The sequence below is a fragment of the Triticum urartu genome, chromosome 6A, assembly GCF_056163025.1.
Source record: "Triticum urartu cultivar PI428250 chromosome 6A, HENAU_Tu73, whole genome shotgun sequence".
Classification (NCBI taxonomy): domain Eukaryota; kingdom Viridiplantae; phylum Streptophyta; class Magnoliopsida; order Poales; family Poaceae; genus Triticum; species Triticum urartu.
The window spans coordinates 540,669,585-540,677,585 of record NC_141878.1 but is presented as its reverse complement, the minus strand read 5'-3'; the positions used below and the strand labels follow the sequence as shown (position 1 = coordinate 540,677,585).

The window sequence follows — 8,001 nt, the reverse complement described above, 5'->3', positions numbered from 1 at the left end:
TGGTTTATTCGTTTGTCGTCACCAACATCATGTGTTGTTCAACATATTTTCATTTGGTTGGTCAGCCGCTGGCATATGCAGCCGTCCCGTTTTTCGGCCCGATCAGTTGAAAATTGTAAGTGTAACGCATTGATTTCATTTGGTTGATTGGTTGTAAACTGTAACAATTTCATTTTTTCTTCTTCTTTATCACCTGTAAATTGTAATGTTAATGTATCTTATTTTGTTTTTGACAATGAGAAATCTTAAATTATCGATTTCATTCCAGTGTTTGCCATCTCATTTGGAGATGTTTGTCTTAATTTCTATCCGGTTTGATGTTTCAGAATCTGGGCAGTTCCTATGACAGTGGTCTACAAATCGCCATCTTGAAAAGGAGTACGTTGCATGTACTTGGATATGTGTCAGATATGTGATACGGGGATACACCCGATACACCAATTTTCTAAAAGCTAGGGTACATGATACATTTATATATGTGTTAATTACTAGAAATATGAAGAAAAAAAAAGAGGAACATCCATGTCAAAGCATGCGTCAATAGGACTAACCCTCCTTTTTTTTCTTGCACTTGGTCCACTTCCATCAGATTTTTTTTTAGGGATGGTCCACTTCCATCAGTTGGCAGTGGGATTTTCCTAGGTTTGTTGCTCTGTCTCAATCAATGCATCAACTCTCTTTTGCTCACCTTTCAACTGAATAAGAACATCGATAGTCATCTTTTGACATAAACTCACCCCAATGTTGGGAATCTTCAAAAGGTGCGCTTTTGCTCTTAAGGGGATTTCACATCGCACGAGGGTTTTCACGTATCCAAAATGTATCGCAGCAGTATTCTAGGAGTATCAAAATTTATTATCTTTTAAAAAAATCAAAAAATCGAGGGATATGTATCGGGGCAGCATTTGGCTGGATTGCGTGCTTTCTAAAGTATCCGTGCAACGTAGGAAAAGGATAGGAAAGATTCAGCAGCACTTGAGAATTGAAGAGTTGGGCAGGCCAGGCGAGGGAAGATGGTTTCTCAGCCGTGCAAGCTCATGGCAGTGGCCATGTCTCCCTCTCTCAGCCTCACCTCACCTCTCCAAACAGGCACCCAAAGCTGCGCCGCGGCTCATCGCCACGACGAGGCGATCAGAGGGTGGGTCTCCTTAACCATGGTGCTTCATCTCCTTCACGAAATCGCAACATTTTTTGACGAAGAAACTGCAGCGAAAACATTCATGTCCAGTAGCTGAACCGGGGAAAAGTTGGCTTGGCACCAAATTCAGTAGTTGCCTAGCCGGCATGTTCACCATCGCGCAGTGGCCAGCTGCCGCAAAGCCCGTGCGTTGCAGAGTCCCGAATCACAACACCCCACCCAAACCAATCGGTCTTTCTTTCAGATCAAATGAGCCATAGACTTATTATTACCAGGACGTGCCATTTTTCACGGGACCATCAAAAAGAGGGCCATTTTTCACCAACTTTTGGCAGTGGTACGTACGTGCGGTCTGGCCACAGCTTCCACCCTCGCAATCGCACTAGCCGCTCGGCTCTAACAGTGTGTATAACCACCACAGGTCACCGACGAAATTCGACGGCACAGTATTCATGCCAGTGCTACTAGTGCTTTCCTTTTTCAGCGAATTGCTACTGCTGCTAGTGCTTACACTGAATGATTTGGATCTGGTCGCCTCCCTCTTGTCTCTCCAATAATAGCAGTTGGTAACTGGTAAGCCCATTATCCATATATATAGAATTCGTTAACAATATGTACTACATCGTGCGCCCTGATGCCTTTTTTTGTGAAACGTAGTACAATATCGACATACACACATACACTCAAACAAATAAAAATGCAGGAACACACTATCCATGTGAGGATCTGAGAGAGAGAGAGAGAGAGAAGAGAGAGAGAGAGAGACTGAGCTCGCAGGTGTGAGATTGACGAATTCACCATTTACGCCTTGTTGCCGACAGACACTTAAATAATAAAGACTTCCAATCTTGAAGTAAATCCAAAAAAATGCCAACACACCACCCTTGTCAAGTCTAAAACTCCCGGATGGGCAAGTTCCATCACAAGAAATCTAACCATCTGATGCAGTGGTCTCTGCACAAAAGTGTGCTCCGATAGCCGACACCGAAGACGCAGTGAAGTTGTGCGTAGCACTGGAGGAAGGAGTGTGGTGGCCGCTTCCAAGTGTGGCGGCCTTCTTTGGCGGCGCAAGAGGTTGAAGAAGGTGATGAGGCGGACGACATGGGCGAATGGTGGGGCCCAACCACGAATAACACCTAGTCGATGATTCAGATCGATCTGCTGTCCAAGCTGACGGACATTATTGATTTCATGTATTGCAGGCTCACCAGCCAGGGGATTGGCCAGTTTGAGGGATGATCTGGTCTTCCATTGATGACGCTACCGGGGAATTCAACCCCTTTCCACTAACCTAAAGGATTCATAGGCTGCGGCGTTTTTGAAAAGACCAGATCATCAAATAAATTCCCGGGAGGTCATTTTGTACTCCAACTATCTCGACAAGGTTAGAACAGTGAATTCATTCATTGGGGAATTCAATCCCTTTCCACTAACATAAAGGATGTGATTGCTAGCTGGTTCATCGCCTATCATCATCATGTCAGACTCGAGGAACAAACCAGAGTCGCTCCCAAGACATTTGTAAGTGGCTCCTCCACTTGGGTCACGCACGCTATTTGTGCTGGTGCTGCGTATGGAGATCCAACGGCACAGTGAAGCGGCTATTCATCAGGAGGCGGTCGTTTGGTCTACGGGCTATATAATTTTTTTAATTAAAAAATCTGAAAATATTTTTAAAATAAACTTGACCATTTATTGTACTTGTAGCAAAAAGAAAAATCCTCATTGACTTCTTTTAAAAAAATAATGTTTTGGTCAAAACAGTATGAATAGTGACCTGTAATAGCAAATAAAGTTTGCCCTGAAGTCAACGTTGGGTTTGTATTCACGGAAAAAAGTATACTAGTCTTTTTTTCGAGACAAAAAAAATATATAGGATCAAGGGGTATATACTAGTGCCAAAAAAAGTATACTTCTATTTTTTTTGAATTTTTTTGTTATCATTAAATTTTTTTTCTATATAGGGCGTATATACGCCAGGACTAAGGGGTATTTCCCCTGTTCATCGATGCTACGTGTGCCTGCGATGAAAGATTTGGATCGTTCACTAACCACACAACCATGGATCGAAGCATCGCATGTCACACCACGAGGTTTTTTCGAATAAGTAATTTTACCGGAGCCGGGATGTACCGTGTTGGATCCACCCTGTACTTGCGTTGAGATCAGGTTAGCATTTTTCTTTTTCTATGTGCTTCTTCCGCGCAGTAGTCCTAATACCACCAAATACAATTTGTCATACCTGATATCTTTTCAGTATGGTACAGTGTTGTATGCCAGGGAAGAGAATGTGAGCGAAGAGAAGGATGGGTGGCTGCATGCATATACTATTCTCTCTCTTCAAAATGAAGACTAGTATTTTATTTCATTGTGATAGTTAGAATAGTTCATAACTTTTGAAATAATTATTCGTCTTTGAAACTTTTTATAGATTTGAATTGCTCGCGCCAGGAACTTTAAAATAAGACCAATATTGGATATATTTCAACTAATTTTATTTAACCAATTTCAAGAAAACATATTTCACTCAACGAAAAGAAACATATTTCACTCATTTCACTAGTTTTAGAAAATGTACTACACTCATTTACAAAAGATAGATTTTCCTCATTTTAGAAAAAAACATTACACTCAATTAAATAGGATACATTTCACTCATTTCAGAAAACACATTACACTCACTCAATTGAAATACATATTTCATATGTTTCCAGAAACTGATTTCAGTTGTTACAAAAGATATATTTCACTCGTTTCGCTAGTTTAAAACACATTCAAAAGATAGATTTCACTCATTTCAATGAACAAAGTTTACTCATTTCAAACAAATCATTGCACTAATTTGAAAATACAGATTCACTCATTTACATAATGATTTCACTCTTTTGAAATACTAAGTTTCAGTCTTTTGTAAAATATTAAAGTGAAATATGTTTTTGAAAGGATTTAAATCTTCTTTTTGAAGTATTGAAATCAGTTCTTTGATAGTTGAAATAACCAGTTCACTCATTGTGAAATAAGAGATTGAAATTGGAATAACTGAAATGAGATTGCAAATATATACTCCTGGGAGTATGTACTCCCATTCTCAATATACCTCATATACACATTAATTATACCTTTTTATTATTCTTAATATACTTCATTAAATATTCTAAGATACCCCAATACGAGTTTTGTTGAAAAAATATCATCTGCGATGTACTTTTTGTAATATACCTTTTTCACGTACAAACACATCAGTATATACGTAAACATTTAAAAATATGTAGACTCACATGAATTTTTTCATGAAACTCATTTTGGGGTATCTAATAATTACCAATGAAGTATATTAAAAATAATAAAGTGGTATAAAAGATTCATCTATGTGGTATATGAGAAGCGGGAGTACGTACTCCCAGGAGTACACAACTATTTTCCTATATATATATATGCCACTCTCTTGAAAATACTAAGTTCAGTACTATTTTTTAAATATGGTAGTCTATGTTTTTTACTGGATTGAAATCTTCTTTTTTGAAGAATTAAAATCAGTTCTTTGAGAGTTCAAATAATTAGTTTCAATCATTGTGAAAAAAATGAAAATGGAATTGGAATAACTGAAATGACATTGCAAAAAAAAATTGCTCATTTTGAAACACATATTTAAGTCATTTCAGAGAAATGGTTTCGCTCATTTTGAAAAGGTGATTTCACTCATTTAAAAAAACTAAATTCACTCATTTTGAAACACTGATCTCACTTACTCCGAAACACATACTTCAATCATTTAATAAGACAATTTCACTCATTCAAAAACAGAATGTGCTCGTCTCAAAAGACCAATTTAAACACCGATTTCACATATTTGAAAACATATATTTCATTCGTTTCAAAGAACTAGTTAGACTAATTTCGTAAAACTGATTTCACTCATTTCATTATGTTAAAATAATGATTTCACTTATCTGAAATTACAAGTTTCACGTATTTTACACCCAAAAAATGTCTCATGTGTATGAAAAACATATTTAAAAAAATTTGTTTCACTCAATTCTAAGATAAAATTTCACTATTTTCAGAAAGCCGATTTCAATTATTTCAAAAGTTGAAATTTAAACATGTTTGAATATATTCAAGATTGATCTTGTTCTAAAGGTCTTGGCTCCAGGAGTTGAAATATATAAAAAGTTTCGAAAATGGAATTTTTGTTTTGAAGATATGAAGAATTTAAATAGTGAAAAGAGAATTAAAAGCGATGGATTTGGAGATGGAGAGGAGAGATAATGTGAGAGACATGCATGTCAAAGTCTGTACTATAAACAGTAAAAACACAGAAGGACCAAATAAATGCATGCGTCCTTGGCATGTGCATGGTGGGACCCAAGATAGAGAAATGCGTGTTCCAAATAAACAGAATACTGCAAAGATTTTTCAGATACTCTATGCGGTGGCGCATTGTGATTGGGTGTAGTCCGTGGGTACCTCCCGACACCGGTAAAAAGCAGTTTTGCTAGAACTCATCTAGATGAGATATAATGGATGTGATGCTATAAGATGCTATAAGATGCGTGTGTGCTGATGTGGATGTTATATGTTCTTGTTTTCCAACCCGGTAAAAAGAGGTTTGCCGAGGTTTTTCTGCCTTTAAAGTTGAGATGCGCTGCGTCGTCACGAGTTCATATCCTCCCGGCCGGCGTGTGCGTGAGAGAGAGAGACCATGGAGAAGAAGACGGTGGTGCTGTACCCGGGCCTCTCCGTGAGCCACTTCGTCCCGATGATGCGGCTCGCGGGGCCCCTCCTCGACCACGGCTACGCCGTCTCCGTTGCGCTCATCGACACCGGCGTCAAGCAGGACATCGCCTTCGGCGCCGTCGTCCGCCGCGTCGCCGCCTCCATGCCGTCCGTCCGCTTCCACACTCTCCCGGCCGTGGAGGACCCGCCCAAGCTGGCCCAGGACGGGCAGTTCGTGCTCACGTACCTCCACCTCGTGAGCCGCTACAACGACCGCCTCCACGACTACCTATGCTCCATGCGCGTCCATGCCGTGGTTGTGGACTCCCTGTCGAATGCGGGGCTCGCCGTCGTCAAGAGGCTCGGGATCCCTGGCTACACCTTGTTCACTTCCAGCGCCGCCACCTTCGTCGCCTTTGCCCAGCTCCCTACGGTGCTCGCAGAGGGCGGTGCGAGCTTCAAGGAGCTTGGTGACACCCCTCTCGAGCTCTTCGGCCTTCCGCCCATGCCGGCTTCGCACCTGTCGGGCGAGGTGCTCGAGGACCCGGAGAGCGACACATACAAGGCGATGATGGCCTTGCTGTGCCGGATCCCGGAGGCCGACGGCACGCTAGTGAACACCTTCGAGTCGCTGGAGGCTCGTGCGGTGGCTGCTCTCAGGGATCCTCGGTGTGTCCCCGGCCAGGCATTGCCTCCGGTGTACTGCGTCGGTCCATTTGTCAGCAGCATCGCCGACGCCGAGGCAAAAGAACGGCACGAGTGCCTCGCCTGGCTAGACGGCCAACCGGACCGCAGCGTCGTGTTCCTCTGCTTCGGGAGCATAGGCACCGGAAACCACTCCGCGAAGCAGCTCAGGGAGATCGCCGTCGGCCTCGACAAGTCCGGCCACCGCTTCTTGTGGGTTGTGCGAACCCCCGTCAGCGACGACCCGGAGAGGCCACACGACCCCAGTGCCGACCCGGACCTCGACGCGCTCCTGCCGGACGGGTTCATGGAGCGAACCAACGGCCGTGGCCTCGTCGTCAAGCTGTGGGCGCCACAGGTGGACGTCCTCCGCCACAGGGCCACGGGGGCCTTCGTGACGCACTGCGGGTGGAATTCGGTGCTGGAGGGCGTCACGGCGGGCGTGCCAATGCTGTGCTGGCCGCTGTATTCGGACCAGAAGATGAACAAGGTGCACATGGTGGGGGACATGGGGATCGCCGCGGAGATGGTCGGGTGGCAGCAGGGGCTGGTCAAGGCCGGCGAGGTGGAGGCCAAGGTAAGGCTTGTGATGGAGTCCGAGGAGGGTAGAGAGCTCAGGGCGCGAGCGGCGGCGTACAAGGAAGCCGCGGCTGTGGCTTGCAACGACGGCGGGTCGTCGCGCTTGGCGTTTGCCCAGTTCCTGGCGGACGTGGCCAGCCGGCAGGATCGGGCTTGCAGTGAGGAAGTGATCCATGGGAGTGGGTGATGCATCAGTATGGGACTGCGTGTATTTATCTTTTTCTTTTTCGTTTGGAAGAGCTAACACCGTATGTTTGTGTGCAATAATCCTACATCTACACCATCTACGTAACCTTACTTAATCTTGCTGATTTTCGCGGGGTTGGGCCATGCCATTTTCTCTTCCAATCAGAGCATGCCAAACTAGCTCTTACGTAGCTTTACGTTGAATCTCTAGGTAGATGTAGCAAAGCCCGTTTGTGTGACATTCGGTGTGGGGCAGGAAGATAGATGTATCGTAGAGATCCCCCAACACCCGACCCCCTCGCAATAAATCGAGAAATGCATATGTGTACCATGCACGACAGGGTATACAGTGCTACCGAGATCAATGTGTCGAAGATTCATGTAGCTATTTTTAGTGACATACTCCTTCCGTTATCATCCGAAATAAGCCGGTAGCTATGTCAAAAAACAATCAAAAACTCCTTCCGTTCACAAATATCCCACTCGTCCCATAAAATTTGTCTTACATTTGTCTAGATATGAATGTATCTAGCACATTTTAGTAATGTTTTGACAAGAAAAAAAAAGTATGCTCTACAAACCTTACAAAAAGACCTTTGAGTGTTAATATAAGTAAAATGGCAAATAACTAGTTAAGTAACATGAGTCATCAATGACTGTGAGTGATAAATAGCCCAGGTTTTCTATATGTTTGCATT

At 43.2% G+C, this 8,001-nt stretch overlaps 1 pseudogene; it reads left to right on the top strand.

Annotated features, from left to right (window-relative positions):
• Positions 1–5,765: 5,765 nt before the first annotated feature.
• On the top strand, positions 5,766–7,404 carry LOC147966165 (anthocyanidin 5,3-O-glucosyltransferase pseudogene; annotated as a pseudogene).
• The last annotated feature ends 597 nt before the right edge of the window (positions 7,405–8,001 follow it).